The following is a 20,911-nucleotide window of genomic DNA, read 5'->3' on the forward strand; positions in this document are numbered from 1 at the left end:
TTTTAACTCCACCTCCTAGTATTGGCTCAGCTAACTTGGAACCTCGACCGAGGTAGTACCAGAAAAAAGTACCAGGTACTATCCAGAACTTTTGCTAACAGAAAACCAAATAAGAGCAGGTAGAGTAGAGCCGTGCTGTGCCATGCAGTGGAAATGCAGCATTAGTTCTCAGTTTCTTTTAGCTGTCGAAGCTTCTACGTGACGGTAAAGCTGCTTTTGACACCAGTGATCAACTTATCTTATTGCTTATCTCATAGGAATCTCTCTGAACCTGTTAGACAGGCGGTTCTCTGTTGCACTATATGTTACCTCTATGACTTTCCTTCTGCAAAAATGTAGATGTAGATACCATCTTTTTTACATGCTCTGATATCCAGTCATCAATCAGATGTAGTATTAAAAATTCTAATATGTCCTAAAGTTCAGCTTTCAGTTACAGTTCCTACAGCACTGAGTCTACACAGGATCTGACTCATGCTGTGCCCTTTGAGTGATCACAAACTGGGACTTTAGATTAGCTGTGTCAAAACTTTCACTATGACTTTCAGGCATTTCAATTAATCTCTAGGTTTTCAAGAAAACCCTGTTAGCTAATTTTAAAGCAGCTGCAAGGAACATCACACTCATTGTTTTTGAAGAACCATTTACAGTATGCCTGTATGCGCTGAAAAACATCTCCAAATGTTAACTTTTCTTCCAAAATTACCAGTGCTTACATCATACAAATGTACTATGCAACACACATAGTGATACACAAGGTATAGTTAGGTGAATACTCAGCGATCAAAGTGGTTTTCCAGTAATATTGCATTTTAATAAAGTTGGGGAATTCACAAATGGGAATGATCAAAGCAGCAAAGGTGGAGGTGTCCAAAATATTAGTCCCCAATATGGATCAAGTTCCACTGGATCCTACACTTCCCCATACTGCAAGTGTTTAATTAGACCCTCCCTGTCTGGTAAATGCCCACATCTTTCAAACTTCACACCCCTGGTTTATACCACAGACCTTCTGTAGTACATTTGCGGTCTGCAAGCCAAAGCCAAGATAACCTTTAGGACGATGAGATAACCGGTGTTTTCAGAGTAATACACACCATGATGAGAAAAGGGATCTTTATGTGTCTAATCTGTGAAGTTTTCTTTAATTACTGTGATAATTCGAACCTAAACAATATAAAATAGAGTTGCATAGGGAAAGTATGCATCATACAGTTATTATTAGTTAAACTAGAAGCAGCTAACAGATTTGACAGACTCATGAGCTACAACAAAATTAAACTAGGATCTGATTGATGGTTGGTGTTGCTTTCGATCCCAGCCTTAACTGTAATGGCTGGCGCTCATGTAGATTCATTCATGCTGGGTTGTGCATCTTGGGCCCGCAGATACATGGGAGGTCCTGCACATGAACACATAACACTGGCAGCTTTATGTTACTCAGACAGACATTGCAGTGCACAGCTATGACAAAACAGGGCAGCTGTGCACTTCCCCACATTCCTCTGGCCTGCTCCATGAACGCATATCACCCCCTCTCATCCACCCACCCCAAAACATTGCCAGGCTTGCCTTACAGGCCCCATACCTCCCAACATACACACCATGCCCTACACCCACCTCATCCGCAGACAGAGTCCCCACCTCAGCCGCCATCCACTTGCCCTCTGACTACATTAAGAAATCATCACCCTTGTCAGTTTCAAGCTGACCCTGCGATACTAAGTGCTACTGTCAGGGTCAGCTGGTCCAGGGTCAGCTGCACAGCTCAGCTACTGTTGGAGATTTAATCACAGCCAAATGAGAAGCTTATAGAAGGTTGAGCATAGAAAGCATTATGGAGTGACTTTGAACCCATGAAGCTATTAAAAGCTTGAGTTTCCCCACCTCGACATTTTCTGCATATGACTGAAACTTTGAATGAGCTTTGGTTGTGGTTGTTTCTCCACCCCGCAGTATGTACTTGGCATGTTGCCAGGTTGTTTTCATGTGAGTAAGAGAGAGAATATGAGGGTGAGAGAGAATTTTTCCAAGATTTTGTGCAGAGCTATTCGATGAAACTGTTTAAATGTGGATGAAAGGAGATTATAGACCAGACAAATACATTTCTAAAGGATATGCTTCCTTACTGAGAGTTAAATGAGCAGATTGATGCCACTCTTATGTTGTGCTACAGGCAGGAGACAGTTATTTTAGCTTGGCATAAAGACTGAAAACAGGGGGTAACAGCTAGCCTGGCCATGTCCAAAGGTAACTACGAGGACCTATAAAGCTCACTAGTTAACTTGTTATATCTTGTTTGTTTTACCCAAAGATTAATTTAACATAAAGACTGGAAACCGCGCAAAGAATTGTTGTTTTCACACTTCAATGTTTGTACAGATTTAACAAACAAGATTAGTGACCTTTAGAAGTGCATATGGTTATTATTTGATTTTTTTTTTTAGATTTTGTTACTTTTGGACAGAGCCAGGCTAGTTGATTCTCCGTTTCCAGTCTTTATGCTAAGCTAATCACCGAATTGAAACGCAGACATCTACTTAAATTTCATAAATCTTCTCTCATTGTCCTGCAGCATCTTGTCTTCATGATCTCTGCTTGTCTAATTTCATCCACAAAAATCTGCAAAGAAAAGCCTGAAAGTTTAATGTTTTGCATTTAACCAAGTTTAAAGAAACTCAGAAAAAACCTCATAGATAAGTCTGTACGTCCCACTTTTCTTTACTTGTATGACTATGTGCTTATTTTATGATGCTAGGCTATAACTTAATGAAGTTATTCAGGGCATTGAGAAATACAGGATGTTTTTCCTTCTAGTACCAGCTCTGTTGTCTTTATCTATCCAGGGTGGCAGCTGATGTACAGCTGCCACTCTGGATAGGCGCTTGTTCTAAATCCTAATTATCAGGCCATAAATCCTGCAGGACAAAGAGTCAGGTGCTGTCAGTTTAGCCAAGGATTTCCATGGGTCCGTGTCACCTATCCAGATAAAGGAAAGGATCATATAATAATTGAACAACCCTCATTCAAGACATGTAGACACCATGGTATCTGCTGTACCCTTCCTTCTTAATCCCATACTGACACTTGAGAAATGGCTTTATTATCCTTAAATTTACTGTAACTTAACTGATGGAATTCAGAGGATGTTCATGAGAAAACCAGCAGAAATATGAGATGTTAAACTCTGGCAGTGAAATATTTGGTGAGTTACATCACATTTCCTGAAGTCAAAAAAAAAGTGGATTGCGGTTTCTCCTGACTTTTCTCAGCTTGTTGAAATAGGAATAGTGAGTTGCCACAATACTGATTCAGATTGTCAAAGCAGCCACACGGCCATCCTTACTTTCACATTGACCCACCTGGCCTCCTCTGCCAGGTATATTTAGTCGGTTCACTGGGGTCCATGAATGGAGAAAAGATCATGTAAGGATGCATCCAGTTTTCTATCTTCCAGTCCATTTTTCTTCTCTTGTGGACAGTTAAGTGTCGGAGGGGCCGGGGTCTCTGTTGTCCGACCCTGCTGACAGCGTTCTGTCAGAGGGGAGGAACTGGTCATTTTTTACCCTAAACACTCTTACCCCGATTTTCGGCATAAATGAAAAGTTTAGGGATCACCAATGTCAGACATGTTCATCCTCTGGGAACCATGAATGTCAAATTCCGGTTGTCAATTTATCCAATAGATGTTGAGAAATTTCAGTCTGAACCAAAGTAGTGAACTGACTAACCAACCAACCAATCGACCGACATTGCCATCCCGACATTGTGTGGCTAAACAGCTTCATCATATTATGTCTGTACACTTCCTATCATTCCCCTGCCAAGTCTTGTCAGTATCAAGTTACAGTTAATAATCTCATAAAAAGAAACTAGAATTGAACCTAACTTAAAGATAAGACTGAAAATAATAGTGCTCTTTGTAGTAAAGATGCAAATACAACATTATCTATCATATCAGTCTATAGGAAACTAAATATGATTTTAAATAGGGTTTGATGCATTAAAAATACAGTTACATTTCTTTTACTAACATAATCCCGGAAAGCCAAATTTTGAAAAAAGATGAAAAATATAGCTTATTTTAATTACATATAGGTAATATTTGATTTGTCCCACCCGAAAACATGAAGAGGAATAGGACGTTTTAGGAGTTATAACTCTTGTTATAATCTTGTTTTATTTTTGAATATCGTTCAGAAACTGAAACTGGCAAGAGGTAATGAAAGGCAAAAACATTAAGATGACTGCATGTTGTGATACTTGTGGGTCACGCGACAGCTATACAATTGTTGGAGAAACCGATATAGTCAGATTCCAACTTTCTCTCAAGAGATTAAATCAACTTTAGCGGCTCCCAAATGAAGATCCACTTAAAACTTTTGACCCCTTCCCCCTGTGCTCTAACTCAGACTTTGAAGAACACCGCCTGAGAAGGTTCAGCAGAAAATTACTTTTGAAGGAAATCTGATCTGAATGCTGTATTAAAATAATCCTGCCCCCTTTGCCTCCTAACATCCTGCAAGCCTGATGCTGGGGGCCTTGATATTACAATCACTGTAATGAAGCCGGGATTGATTGAATGATTGGCAGCTTGAGACATGTGCGATGAATGACCTGAGCCGTGGACTACATGCACAAACACAGTGATGGACACGGTGTTTCAGGGGACGTGAAGCCGTGGAAAGTGCAGCAGGGTTAAAGCACAAGAGGCTAAGACTGAAGTGTGTGTGTGTGTGTGTGTGTGTGTGTGTGTGTGTGTGTGTAGGCAGGGAGTCCGGTAGCCCCTGTTTGTTTCACTTGCTCCTGGGCGAGCGCTGGCATTTGTGTGCAATGTCTGTAATGTGAATGTGTGTATTTGTGTATATGGCTTGAGTGGCAGGAGGCAGAGGGGCACTGCTAGGGGTGGTCAAACACAACAAGTGTAGGAGGAGGAGGGGGAGGTGTACTGGTATTGAGGTGGTGTGTATATATATGTGTGTGTGTGTTTGGATTCAGATCAGACACGTTTAGCTGGACACGTTGGCTTTAAGCAACATTTCAGCTGACAACAGCTTGCCAACCAGAGGTCTTGCCTGCCTCCGCCACCACCTAAGCCCGCTGATTCATCTGGCCCTATCAGTCCACTGCTATCTGTATCAATCATTAGAAATCATTTATTTTTAGTGGGATGTGGCCTCTCGTCCTCCTCGCTGCCCTCTTGCCCCCTGCGGGACCCCTCTGCCTCGAAGCCCCTCACTAATGAGTGTCAATCTGGAGGGCTGTGGCACTTTTACTGCAGACACCTCCCCTGACAAACGCAGGGCTTCAGTCAACATGAATCACGCAAATAGGTGCCAGCAAAAGTGACAACCGTGCCATCCGCCGCCGAAGCCCTCCCTCTTTTCCTCTCCAGCCTTTTAAAAGTTTGTTGATAAAAGCTAGAGCAGCTTTTTGTTTTTCTTTTGATGGAATGCATTTTCACCGCTTGTTGCAGAACACTAAATACGTGTCCGAAACCACTCCGTATTTTAGCACAAAACACAAAGTACAGCTGTGGCAGATGGGAATGTCATTAGTTTAGCAGGTATTAGGTCATACAAATATTGGACCTTTACATTTTGACTCGATGTTGGCATAAATGAAAAGTTTAGGGATCACCAATGTCAGACATGTTCATCCTCTGGGGACCATGAATGTCAAATTCCGGATGTCAATTCATCCAGTAGATGTTAAGATGTTTAGAGCAAACTATGACCTTCTAATGACACTAGATGAAAAGTCAGGGGTCACAAAAGTCAGAATAATGTGTCCTCTGGGCATCATGGATGTACCACCAAATTAGTGGTTGAGATATTTCAGTCTGAACCAAAGTAGTGAACTGACTAACCAACCAACCAACCAACCACCTGACCATCATTGCCATCCCAAAATGATGTGGCTAAAAACAATTGGGATACAATAACAGAAATGTTGGCATCCTTTTCTTACAAAGCACCGTTTGGACATTTACATCAGACATAAAAAAAAAAATCAATGTGTCAGCTGTGGAGGACCTCGGCTATAGTAGGTCAACTTCTGTCGTGCTGTTGTATTGATAGTATTGATATAGGGTCAAAATCTGGTCACTATTTACTGTAGACCACAGTTCCACCCCTCCCTCACCCCAGCATGTCTGACATGACTATTTAAAAGCTCTGTAGGTATCTGCATTACTGTGTTTGAATGGACCATTTATCTCTGTATGTATGCATACATTTCCCTGTGTTTTAAGTCTGTACAGTGTGTCTGCGTCTATCCTCTGTGTTCCTTTCGATTCTCGGGACGTTGGCGTATTCTAGTAACCAGACGGACGTCAGAGATCTATTCTGGATGCCCGGTGCAACAGCCGGCCAGCAACAGCAGCAGCAGGTGGAAGGAATGCCGTCTGTCCGGAGGCCTGGGCAGAGTGATCGCTGATCCTGTCGGAGGAAGCGGAGATGGGCTGCTCTCCTGTTGAGAGAGAGAGAGAGAGAGAGAGAGAGAGAGAGAGAGAGAGAGAGAGAGAGAGAGAGAGAGAGAGAGACTGGGGACATGACGCTCAAAGAGGGAGAGGGAGAGTGGTGTTTGAGAGCTGAAGGCATTTGGTTTGGTGCCAGTCGAGCCAGCTTTCTGGCATGCCACATTCCAGGAGATCAACACCACGGTGTTTCCTTTCACCCCCCACCCACCCACCCACCCACATCCACCCCGATACCCAGCGCCATTTTTATTGAATCCATCTTTATTGAATCCATCTTTATTAAACAAGAAAAACTAACCAATATTGTGTTATCATCTCACTAGGGAGAACATGAGCTTTGAAGTGACGCTGCAGTGACTTTTGACAGAATAAATAACATACTGTTTCTCTTACAAATAAAAAGAATAAATGATCAGCTATAAAATGCACCCTTCCTCAATTCAATTCACTGATTTATAGGTTGAAATTATTACATAACTGACATTACTGAGTGTGTTCACTGACTTGAATCATCTGTTATTGGTTATTGTATCAACATAAGAAATTATCTTGTAATTGTCTGCAATATTGTCTTTTGCAGTATATTTCTTTTGTCACAGTTCAGTTTATATACAAGGATTGGTTGATGATTCTGTATGTGTGTTGGAAATGCTGGCTGACTGCAGTCAGGTGATGAAGGAGGAGTTCCTTGACAGAGGATAACAGTTTGATATCAAACATCTACAGACAGGGCTCCAAATACCACGTGCATACACGGTAGTGCAAGTCATGCTTTACATGCATTATTACACGTAACACATATTCGGTTCGGCTGAGAAGCGCAATGGATTTCTACTCAAAATGTTCCTATCCTATGACCATATAAAAGAATAGTTTCACTGTATATTACTGTACAGGGAAGATCAGCTCAAATCATGCTGTACCAGATTGAAAATGCCCTTATTTTTAAACTCATAAATTAAATAAATGTTTTCCTTCAGAGGTGTGCTGATATTTTCAATGTGATAATGATCAGGATGACTATGAAGTTATTTTATTCTCCAGTTTTTTAGAAAATGAAAGGGAAATTCGGCTCAAATTACAATACAGCACATTGACAATTTCCTCATATTTGAACTGTCATAACAAAGAGAATGTTGATGTTGGATTTCTTATGGTCGGATCCCGATGCTGCAAAAGTGTCGAGGAAGAAGGACAAACACACCAAATGGTGCAGTAATTTTTTTGGGTGCAGGTAAAAACGTTTTGGTGCATGCTATTTTAAAAGTTACACGGACCAGTGCTTTCACAGAAAAAAAAAAAAAGGATTTTGAGCCCTGACAGATGATTGTCACTCATCCAACCCCATGTCATGGAAAGATGTTAATCATTACACTGACGTAATTAATTAGTTTGGGAAGGACGTTGGAAGGACTTAGAACATTTTCAAGACTTTTTAGTGCTTTGTTGGCTGGCACTCTGGTGTGGCATGTCCTTATTGCCTAGAGGTTTGTGATGCTGACCATATAATTGAAATGTCCCTGGTTTGCTTAGCCAGGGATCTTTGTTGCATGTCACCCAACCAGACCTCCAAACCACGCCCATCTCACACCTCATTTCCTGCCAATTTTCTACAGCAAACTATCCAATAAAGGCACCTTCAAATTTCATGGCAATCCATCCAATAGTTGAGATCTTTCACACAAAACCTCATGGTGGTGCCATGCAATTGCCTGCAAGCTAATTCAGGCTGACAACTCACATGGCTGTTACTTTCACACATGACATACTCTACTTCCTGCAGTTTATATTAAACAAACCCTTTGTCACAAAGCGGACTACTTGTGTAGTATTTCTCAACACAACAGGCCCATGCTGTTGCTTCAGGATGGCTTGTTGGAGGCGATAATGGTGTTTGTGCTACACTCTCTGCCGCTGCTGCCTGGATTTAGCAACCCTATTGGTCATATTAGCTCTAGGCCTCAAACGCTCACCTCAAGCCTGAAGCTGGAGTTTCCTGTCCTGCTGTTGGCTGTTTGGGACCACAGAGACTCTTCCAGAAAGGTTTTACTGAGATCCTGGACATCACTTCCTCGCTTCGTCAAGCTAAGTGTTTGCTTATCCTGAGGTGATGTGTTCCCTTTGCTCAGTCTGTGTTTGTGTGCATTGAAATGTCAGAAAGCTATGAGCTATGTCATGGCGTCAGCTGGCTGACGATTTCTGCTCTAATGCTGCTGCTGCAAAGTGCAGTATTTGCATTGGCACTTGTTGTTGCATTCATTTTTTGTTGTGGCTGAACTTTGTTTTCATTTGGTTGTATCACGTGCACTGTAATGCTTTAATGCTCTTATATGTTGTCAACTCTAGCAAAACTCTCATGATTGTATTCCAACATTGGAAATTTGTCTGTGACAGTGAAATCGCTTGAAAAGTAGCTTGGTGTAAGGCTGGCCTGTAGAGATTGGTTTTAGAAATGTAAACATGACTGCTTTCTTGACTGTTCAGATTCAGTTCATAGATTTTGTCACACAAGAGATAGCATCACAGATATACAGTATTTTAACTCTGTATATCTGTATTTGGGTTTATTTGTGAACTTGCGTAACTATTCCAGTTACTATAATTGCATCCGTTCTATAAGTTACGTTGCAGTTACACTCATGCACACTTAATGCCAGATTTACACTTTATATATTGACACTCGTGATGCTTATCAACACTATATTCAAGCTATGAGTTCTTGTGTATTTAATGTGTTGGCAACTAATTACCTGCATTTTTGATCAGTCTTAACTTGCTGCAGCTTATCAGGTAGTTTGTTGGGTTTGGATTCATCCATATTACCAGATTACAAGTTTACTGTAATGGTTGGAAGTAATTGGTCTGAGAATGGCCACACAGCCGCTGCTATTCAGCCCACAGAAATTAGATTTCACAGCTCTGTATCTAATGTGGTTTTTCCCAATCTGCTGAGTGGGGAATGATATTCCGTTTCAGACTTGAATTTCTTCATGTGTGAACATCGATGTTTGCTAATGACTCAGATGGCAAGATCTGAAGTGACATTTTGGAGTGACATTTTAAACTTCAGGGTACATTATGCTCTATGAATTTGGTGTTACATCTTGGCCTTCCATTGCCTGCAAGTGCCCTTGAGCAAAGCACTGATGCCCAAACTGCTTTGGGGCATGAAAGGGATGTATGTACAGTAAGTAAATATTATCTGTGTGTCTTGAGCAGATATTTGTAATATTAAGGTTTCTCAAATTTAATTGTTATTTTTATCTTTTAAAAGAAATAAATACTACTGTAATTTGCACATAACAGATGATATGTTGACCTTTTTTTAAGATTATTTTTTTGGGCATTTTAGGCCTTTAATGATAGGACAGCTGAAGAAGTGAAAGGGGAGAGAGAGGGGGAATGACATGCAGCAAAGGGCTGCAGGTCAGAATCGAACCCGGGTCCGCTGCGTCGAGGTGTAAACCTCTACACATGGCTGCCCGCTCTACCAACTGAGCTATCTGGGCGCCTATATGTTGACCTTTTGAGGAAAATATTGAAAATATAAATGCACTCTACTAGAGATACATTTGACCTAAAACAGTTTCCACCATGTTTCTCAGCAGGTTTCTAACCACACTGAAGCTCAGAAATACGCTGGGTGTGAAAATCATCACATCCCCTTAGACCTTTCCTCTTTTTTTATTTGTGTGAATACGTGAGCGCATTTTAATGGTTATGTCAAGCAAGACAACTGATGGAGGCAAATGTATTACATTCTTGCATATATCTGTCTTAGCAACTTTGTTTAGGCCTAACTTAAATACTTAAATTCTTAGCCATGCTAGCAGCGTGGCTCTAGGGATAACCGGGTCAGTCGGTCCACCACCTGAAATATCAAACTGTTGGATGGGTTGCAATGAAAGTGGGGGAAGATATTGAAACCTACTACAGACTTTGGTGATCCCCTAACCTTTCCTCTAGTGCGGGGGTCTTCAACATTTTTTAGGCCAAGGACCCCTAAGCTGAAAAAGAGACGAGCAGGGACTATGTATGTCTGTATGTATGTATGTATGTATGTATGTATGTATGTATGTATGTATGTATGTACACACACACACACACCCACCACTAAAGGATTATTAGGAACACCTGTTAAATTTCACGTTAATGAAATTATTTAATCAACCAATCACATGGCAGCAGCTTCAATGCATTTAGGGTTGTGGTCCAGGTCTAGACAATCTGCTGAACTCCAAACTGAATGTCAGAATGGGAAAGAAAGGTGATCTAAGCAACTTTAAGCGTGGCATGGTTGTTGGTGCCAGACCGGCTGCTCTGAGTATTTCACAATCTGCTCAGTTACTGGGATTCTCACACACAACCATTTCTAGGCTTTACAAAGAATGGTCTGAAAAAGGAAAAACATCCACTATGGGGCAGTCCTGTGGGGTGAAAATGCCTTGTTGATGCTAGAGGTCAGAGGAGAATGGGTCGACTGATTCAAGCTGATAGAAGATCAACTTTGACTCAAATAACCAGCGTTACAACCGAGGTATGCAGCAAAGCATTTGTGAAGCCACAACACGAACAACCTTGAGGCGGATGGGCAACACCAGCAGAAGACCCCACCGGGTACCACTCATCTCCACTAAAAATAGGAAAATGAGGCTACAGTTTGCACGAGCTCACCAAAATTGGACGGTTGAAGACTGTAAAAATGTTGCCTGGTCTGATGAGTCTCAATCTCTGTTGAGACATTCAGATGGTAGAGTCAGAATTTGGCGTAAACCGAATGAGAACATGGATCCGTCATGCCTTGTTACCACTGGGCAGGCTGGAGGTGATGGGGGTGTAATGGTGTGGGGGATCCCTTTTGCCTTCAGAACTGCCTTAATTCTTTGTGTCATTGATTCAACAAGGTGCTGGACGCATTCTTTAGAAATGTTGGCCCATATTGATAGGATAGGGTCAAACACAGTATTAGAGGTGTGTGTGTGTGTGTGTGTGTGTGTGTGTGTGTGTGTGTGTGTGTGTGTGTGTGTGTGTGTGTGTGTGTGTGTGTGTGTGTGTGTGTGTGTGTGTGTGTGTGTGTGTGTGTGTGTGTGTGTGAGTTGTAGTTCCATTGAGACAACCTATAGGGGGACCGAAGAGGGAAAAGTTACATAGTATGCCTTTAATTTCTTCAGTAATAGCTGTACTTTGTGTTTTGTGCTATGCAAATGTTAGCATGCTACCAGTCTAAATGGTAAACCTCATACCTGGGGCCTGTTGCACAAAAGTAGAATGAAGATATCCAGGATAAATGAAAAAGTGCAGCTTGACTTAGTGTGATCCGCTCATCGCGGCTTAATCGGTTGCACGTTTGCCGAGCCAGGATCAGACAGTGAAGCTATGTCAAGCCAGGTGTAGATAGCTAGGATAAGTGCACGTTCAGGCCTTTCTTAAATAGACCACGGTATCGATCATTTACTGATGCAGAAATGAGAATACGTGTGTGGCACATGTTTCACCTGCTGAGCAGCAACTAATTATGGAAAGTTATGAGGAGGTGAAGCATATAATATGCAGAAAAGGGAAATACAGCTGTTATTATCAAACGGAGATTAAAAGCCCGACAGACAATAGTGGACCGATTGAATACGTATGGATTTAAAAAAATCTACTTACTAGTCACTCCACATTTTTACAAAGTTGTACATTCTGTTTTAATTGCTTTAATATGCTTGTTACACAGTTCCCAAAATAGAGACGGTTATGCATGCGGCGGATGCGAAATACACGTCCATACGCGCCTGCGGTTTACATGTTACCCTCCTGCTGACTAGTGTCGTGCCCCTCCCAACCCACACACACACACACACACACACACACACACACACACACACACACACACACACACACACACACACACACACAGATGATTCGACTATCAGTCGACTATAGAAAGATTCGTCAATTCTGATTCAAATGTGTAAATCCTTAGCCGGGGACACCCCTAGCGAGAATATGTTTTACAACCATATGCACAAATCTCTATGAGCTATGTCTAATTCTAAATATCTTTCTACAATTAATGATCATACAGAACAAGCATGACTGGGCAAAAACTAGAAAAATAAGTAAGTGACTTCAATACACTGTAAGCTAATTTCACGGGGAGAGCAGTGGAGGAAAAGCCCATTTCCTCCGCGTCGTCCCACTTTTTCTCCGGGTGCCAGTATTTAAATCAAACTCATGACCGCAATAGTGACAAGTAATGCATGTTAATACAAATAAAGAGGAACACATTCAGAATACAACGTAAACGTTAAACACGTTTATTTTGGATCAGAGCGGTAGCTGATTTAACACATAAGACTCCAGGATTAATCTTAGCCTGGCTGTTAGCCTGCTCTGGAGCAGGCTAGCTGCAAAGAATAAATCGCCATGGTTAATTGACTGGGTTTAATTCAACCTGCTTTTGTGCAACCAAGTCAAAGCTAAATTCATCCAAGATAACTCGAATATCCCGGCTTAATCCCTTATCTTGGTTTTGTGCAACAGGCCCCTGCATGTTAGCATTATTGTTGTGAGCATGTTGCATTGAGCTCAAATCATTGCTGTGCAAACATAAAGTACATATAAATGTCTCTTATAAAAGTGACATTACTGTGTGTGTGTGTGTGTGTGTGTGTGTGTGTGTGTAAAAGAAGGAGGTTTTGTGTGGCCATGGGTATTTCTATGAGTTTGTGTGTGCATGTGTGTATTTTTATGAAATTTAACGGTGCATGTGTGAGTGTGTGCACGGCTGTGTGAGTGCCGAGTGGCGGACGGTCTGTCAGCTCAGGTTAAGCTGATGCTGAGTGGCCACACCTCGGGGCTGTGCAGGCCTGCGAGGCGGGCTCTCTCTCATCAGCAGCATTAGTCCGCTGCGTGTGATGGCTGCTGACCCCCGGCGGAGCGTTGGCCGTGATGGTTTGGCCGGTGTTGGGCACCGATGATGCCAGGTCCTGGGCTCACTTCCTGCCAGGAGCAGCCCTCACTCTCCTGATGTCAAATAGTAAGTGGCGCTGGCAAAGATAGCACTTTGGGTAATTTGTGCTGGGCCTCATCAAGGACACCCTGTTAAAATGCCCCATGTGTCTGAGTCATAGACCGTGGAGGAGATGGCTGAGAGGGAGGGAGTGTCAGAAAAATTGTTTGAAAGAAACATTTCCTCCACTTTCAAGAGAAAATTGAAGAGGAATTTATTAGAACTTGGATCTAATTTTTGTAGAGTTAGCCATTGATTCTATCAGTTATGATAGAAGTGCTAAGATCTGTGCACACAGCAACATCGCTTAAAAGAAATTCAACAGGACAAAAAACAATCAAGTCAAACAATACAAACTCATTTGGAAGAGAACGTTTTCATCTGAGACCTGCATTACTTTCCATAGCTGTGCATACACAGAGATTTTCCTGTGCAGTGAAGGATTATTACCAACAATTCAGGAGTGTTTTACCCTCAAAAGTGGTTAGAAAAAGTCTTTCTAAACGGTTTGTTTACATCCTGTCAGATCGACTGAGTGCTCATTTCTTGCCCCTTTGGACTTTTTTTAGATATGTTCCCAGAATGAGATCATGGCATTACTTGGGTGAGTATAATGTCATTATAAATGACAGTAACGATGGCCACCTATAAAAATAATACCCAAATTGTAATAAACTAGAAATATTCTTTAAAATTAGCAGAATAAAGCTTGTTTACAGTACCTTCTGGGTATGGGAATTTCTTGTAGTGCCTGTATACATATATTTCTTATATTGTAATATAAAACAAATCAAGGCAACACTGTAGATAAGGTGGATCAAGTTCAGATCTATAATCTGTGAACGGAGACATTTGGCTCCCTGTTGTGTGATGGTCAACAAGGGCAGCAGGTGCACCACAGGGAAGAACGACAGGGAGGCAGAGCCACCACCAGGAAGTGACCCCTGCCAGAGACAACAATAAAAAAGCCGAGGTTTTGTAGCCTTGAAAATATGAAGTGACAAAGCGTGCCCTTTGTGTGGGAATTGACATGGTACGATGCTGACACTGTGCACCCTCTAGGGGTTGATCTTCAGGATCAAATGCCAAAACTAGGTCAGTGGGAAGAGAGAAGGAAATATGGGGAGGGGGGATTCTTAATATTTAGAAGAAAAAAAATATTTTAGTGTTCAACACCTTTAAGCACAATATGCGGTACAGTCAGTCAAATACACCATTATCATTCACCTCTCTACCACTTTTTAAACCTTTCTACTTAAGTCAAAGCTGACAGTTTTATCAGATTTACATCATCGGTAGCCAGTAGACAATGAAAGACTTGTGGTTTTGTTGTCAGTGTTGGTGTGGTCCGTACTGCTGAGAAAACACCTGTGGTTGTTACCGCAGATTCTGCACACAAACGAAGGCCAACTGATAACGACAAAGGCAGCATGTGAACATTTTAAAGTTTTATTATTTAGATGTTTTTCAGGAAGTTAACCAGGACACAATATTGGAGAAGAATATCTGAAAAAACTTTTGAAAATGGTCATAATGAGGAAAAACTACTGGGTTTTGGGTCTCGCTGGAATAAAAAATGTAACGCAGTACTAGCCTGGTTGACACCAGGGTCTGGGGAAGGTTCATTCACTGCCCATTTCCAAAGGGGCGTCACCAACTGACGCTGCTCAAATGCCTCTGGGCGCAATTGGATAGTCCTTCAACCAATCAGAGCGATGAAGGAGATGACTCTTCAACGTCGCTGTGCTATCGTCATCGTGTAAAGCCCACCTCAACGGTTGTGATTGGTGCCTCGATTTGGAAAAATTGGAAATGGGCTTGAATGGGCTCTTGGCCAGATGGGCTTGCAGAGCAAATCTTAAATTTGCCGGAAGTTCGTCAGGGTTTTCCCAGGCTACCAAAGTACCGAAAATTGGCATCAAATGTAATCTTGTTGACATATCTTTGATCAGATAGTTCCTTATTTAAATCAATTGCCAATGTTTGACTATTTCATTTCAACTCTGGGCGCTTTTCGTTATGTTAATGTGTCTCCTTGCTTCCCTCACTCAAATCTCATCCTCGCAGCTGCCCGGCTGTATCTGTCATGTGGAGGTGAGGTATTTATACGTCACGCCACTTGACCTATAGTGTAGGAATACACCTGTTTTTTCACCCTCTGAAACGCCTCCAGAAGCCTCCTTGTTTCCTTGAGATGCATTTGGAGTGGACATGTTATACAATGTTATAATGTTAGGTTTTCATGTTAAATGTGGCCAAAACAAATAATGAGCTAAACGTATTTTAGAGAAATCCCCGTTAGCTAAAACTTTCAGATTTCCAACAATTCTGAACGCTCCAGTTTTAAGTTTTTTCTACTCTGGGCTGAGTGTTTAGCAACACTTAGCTGGCCTTCACTGGCCTTCTATGATTGGTCATTTGCTCCAGCCAGGCAGGACTGGAGTGTTTTATTTATTTTTTTTTTTTTTTAAGCTACTGTGGTGTTAACATTGTCACATGTTGCAGTAAAAGATGTCATTTTGGCTGCCAATTCACATTACTCCTGAAACATTTTCAGTTATGTAGTATTTAGTTTAAAAGCCTATATCTGCCATTTTTGACTGTAGAAAGTGCTGCTTCGTTCCATTACAATTTAACGTTAGGATATGCTGCTAACTATTAAGTAACCCCAGATAGCTATAATCTTGGCGCCCAATCCTGTTAATTTCTTCCCAATTTCGGGTCACATTACTGCTCTCTGCTGGTACATGTCCGGTTGTGTAATATTTGGTTTAGAAGCCTTATATTTGAGATTTTTCATGGTACAAAGTCCTGCTATATACGCTGTTGCAGTAGCTCTAGCTGCTACTAATGAAATAAAACAGGAGTGCAGCCATAGACTGCATATTAATCTATGAGTGCAGCGGAGATTCCAGGAAACATGCTGGCCAATCAGAGCAGACTGGGCTTTTTCAATAGGGGGGGAGACTTACAGACTGGGCTTTTTCAAGAGGGGGGGGGACTTAAAGAGACAGGCGCTCCTACAGAGTTTCTCATACAGAGTGTGAATACAGGTGCAGCAGTAACATTAAAGCATGTAAACATGTTCTAGTACAAACACTAAATAACCTGAAAATGCTATATAATATTTCCCCTTTTAAGGGATTGTAAGATCCTTCATGATGGAGAAGGGGAAACGATTTCCAGGTCACAGGAGGAGACAGGACACGAGGGAGCATAAGTTAGCATAAAGAAAAGCACCACATGTCTCCTAAAGAAATTACATGTACATACTAATAATTTAAGGGAAAATGCCATTTCTCCCTGGATTATGTTCACTGGTAATGTTTTTTTCAGGTGCTCAGGGTGGCCTAAGCCAAAGCGCATGACTTCAACATTGCATCCCGAGTTCTGCTGGGTCGTAACAGTGTGGTTTGGTTTAGGCATTCAGTCAAATGTTAATAAAGAAAAACATCCAGTCTGAATACTTTGAGTTGCCTAAACATAATACATAATTAAAAATAATGATTTAGTTGGTATAAGCAGATAGTGTATTGCAATAGCAGATTTTCTAGACAAAAGAAATAAAATATGCTTGGCAGTAAATGTTTTGAACCAAACGTATTTGCTGTTGCAAAATAGTTGTGCATGTTAACGGAATTTTCAGGAGACAGGTGTTTTATTTAGGCAAAGATTTTGTATGGCTGGGAGTATCAAAAAACCTCACAGCGCTGGCCAGTATCGACAGAACTATTATTGACAGTGTTTTGATAATTAATTAATCAATGATCTGCTTTTCTGTTTTCTATCATTTTCCATCAAATATCTTTTGGTGTCTAAAAAAAGAGTGTATTTCCTGACTGATTAATCAAAAATATACTTGGTAGATTAAGGGATAATGAAATCGGCCAATAATGAAATCAGCTGATAATGAAAATTAATAATTCCTTGCTGTTCTTGTTTTTTGTAGTGGCAGCATAGATTTCTCTGTGTATTGGTTCACTTACCTGATTCATAAAAAAAGACAGAATTTTTTGCCCACAATTGTCACATTAATGAAAATTGTAGTGAGGTAAAGCATTGTTTTCTCCGATATTTCACCACCAAATCAGGGTTATGCATGTTATAATTTGTGCTAATAAGGTGGAATGCCAACTTCTCTCTTCCCCGCTCCAATCACCTTCTGCCCACCGGCCATGACTTGCCTGTAAAGTTCTCATCTGGGAACTCGGGGTCTCGCATTGTGAGATGAACAACGGCAGTAATAACAACAACTGGGCTGATTTTCCCCTCCAGAGGAACAGGGGTCTGGCTGGTCCAAGCACACCGGCGAGCGAGCCTCCCTCTGGCCCTTGTTTGTCACGAGCTGACCCTTCCATTTAATTAATTAAAATTAGCATCTGTCCCCTTGGCATTGACTTGTTACGTCAGATAGAATCAGCTTTTGTATCAGCGGGCCCCAGGGGCTGCTGGCCCTAACGAGGCCCAAGATCCTAATTAGATGATGTAAGGGGGGGGGGGGGGAAGAGGGAGTAAGAGGGAGCTGGACAAGGAGGAGAGAAGGTGTGGGGGGGTCTGAGCAGGGGGACACAGAGGGTCCTGCTGGGCTGAGTTGGCCCTGGGGGAAGTGGGGTATTTATACACCCTGCACCTTAACATGTTGGAGGGGGGAGGCAGAGGAGAGGAGCAGCTCTGAATCTTTCTCTCCGTCTGTTGTACATCCTGTCTCTCTGTTTATCTCCCTCTGTCTTTGTCCGGTTTGTCTCTCTGTTTGTCTTTCTGCTTCCCTCTCGCCTGCTCCTACCCTCATTGTCACATTAAGAAATACAGGATCAGACAAGGATGCACAATCACAGATTAGAGAGCAATCCAACACATTCTTGCAAACCCCTCCGATTTGTGAATAATCTCTTTTTCACATTTTAAGCCGATCCCAATTTTATATGGTTAGGAGGGAAAGAAGAACAACATATGCTACTTTTAAAAATGTGTTTTTAGAATTTTCTTTTAAAGCAAAGACCATGAATTAACATGGTCTTCCTCTTACAAAGTAAACTTTTAATTCATAAACGGTCACACACACACTTTTGCTAAACTCAACACACTCAGGGGGTTTTGCCGCTACAGCCTCACTTGGTCTGTTATGACCATTAGCTTATGGTGGCTAAACAAAGCTAATGTTGGCAAACTTTAGATGACTTTTGCCATGTAACTAACAGTACTCAGCATGCAGTTTCAAAGGTTTTATCACAAAAGTAAAACAAGAAGTCAACACATACTGCATCACCAGTCATCTTTGAACTAGTCTATATCCACTTCCGGGTTTGTTCCGTTGCCGCCAAAAATATTGCCGCATGGCCTTCTTTTTCGGTCGGATGTCTGTTACCTTCCACTTTCTTTGTGTTGTAATTTTAAACTCCGGTGGATTTCTGAGGACTATGGTTAACTGCTTGTCAGATCTCTGCAGAGGCACTGTGGCTCTGTCTGGTGCTTCGCGCCACCCATAACGATTGTGATTGGTTTAAAGAAATGCCCTCCCATCCCGGCATGCTGTGTGGACTAGCCAGACCCTCCTTCGCAGCGCTATGGAGGAAGGTCTGTCAGTGCGAGACTATCTTTGTAGCAACTGACTGAGGAGAATCTGTTGTAATTACCACTTGTGGCCACAGCAAAGATTAGATAATCTTCAAACTTTTGGTTGGTTGCTTTCACTCATTTTAATCTTGATTTTCATCCACTGTTGAATTGCAGTTGCACCTCAAATCATAATGACTTAAATATCAGAGCTGGAATAATGGTGTTTAGTGGCTCGACATCCGCAATACTATTTTAAAAGGTGCTAAACAAAGGGCCGGATTTAAGTTTTTCAACACTAGTGCCAATACAATACCTGGTTTTGCTACCAAAACAACAGCTTTCTTTTAAAAAGGGTGAAAAGTGTGTTTTCCTTCAAAAATGTATTGAAAATTTAACAAAAGAAGCCAAAATTCTTTCAAAATGTTGTTTTAACACGAGCAGTCATACAACAACTTAAAAAAATCAGTTCACTGATTAAATCACAAATATCAGTATCTGATCAAAATAAAAAAACTATGAATCTGACCAAAAAATAAATGCTAACTTTTCTTACTTGGCAGTTTTCTATACTCGTCGGTGCCACAGACACATTTCTCTGCCCAGCCCCATCTAAACCTAAATACAATTGCTAAATTTAAGTGTATGAGATCTCTCTCTCTCTCTGCCTCACTCACTCATATAGCCTACTGAAACACACACTTGTTGTTTGACCCACTGCATCCATCTGCTGCTTGTTGATCAGACTGCTGCCCATCTCTGTTGTGCAAAACCACAACTCTGTCACAGCTCCACTTTACTCTCTGGTGTCATATGCTGATCCCCTCAGTATCTGAGGTCGGTGGGGACCGATCGGGACAGATGCTGGTGTTTGGGTGGCTGCTGCTGCTGCTGGTGACGAGGGACCAGCCAACGTGAGCAGACAGGATGTGGGCAGCGACTCGTCCCAGATAGACGTGTGTCAGTAAAACAGTGGGTGACATGGGAGGACGCCAATGTGGTGGGAGATGTTAAAGCTTTCTGAAAGTCTTAGGAGGAGAAAGTGAGACAGATAGTGAGACTGAAATGTATCAGTTTTAACCCACACCACACACATATACATACATGTGTATATATGTAAATATATGTTTTATGATATGTAAAAAACTAAAAAGTAAGATCAAAGTTATTTCCTTCTAATAAAACCTGATCTGCTCAGCTTACACACGCGAAAAAGGCGTTTTGTGAAGATAACTCTGTCTCGGGTAACGTTGGCTGACATTTCTGGTGTGTAAACCTCTCCAAATCCAATACGGTAACATTAGCCTAAACTCTGAGAGCATCCAGGACCAACTTCCATACATTGGAGATATACTGCGTAGTGGACGTGCTTGTTCCTAAACATAACTTGTGACCCCACAAACTAATGCGCTTACTATACTTAATAATATACATCCTGGCCTCGGGAGTACTGCTTGATTACTATTAGGCAGTAAGCTAGTTAGCTGGACATGCTAACGTTCGCAGCACAATGTTAAAACAATTCCTCACACGTCGGATAAAAGTATACACCACCCTCCAAACTCCAAAATCCAACGTGCTTGCATACCACTTCAATGGTTAAAGAAATCCAAAAAAACTTTGGTTTTAGTGAACGGTCAATTGACTTTTACCAGAAGATAACACAGATCTTTGTTAATAATCACTTGCAAAAATAATCACAAAATAATGTTTTATTTCATGCCTAAATTCTTGAATAGGAATCAAAGAATTTACAAAAGGCTGATTTATTGACAGTATAATTTTCATGTTGTGCACATGTGTTTATCCCTCAAATGTGTGAATAAGTTGTGCTAATTTTGTGTGTGTGTGTGTGTGTGTGTGTGTGTGTGTGTGTGTGT

This window comes from Perca flavescens, chromosome 21 (genome assembly GCF_004354835.1).
Source record: "Perca flavescens isolate YP-PL-M2 chromosome 21, PFLA_1.0, whole genome shotgun sequence".
NCBI classification, from domain to species: domain Eukaryota; kingdom Metazoa; phylum Chordata; class Actinopteri; order Perciformes; family Percidae; genus Perca; species Perca flavescens.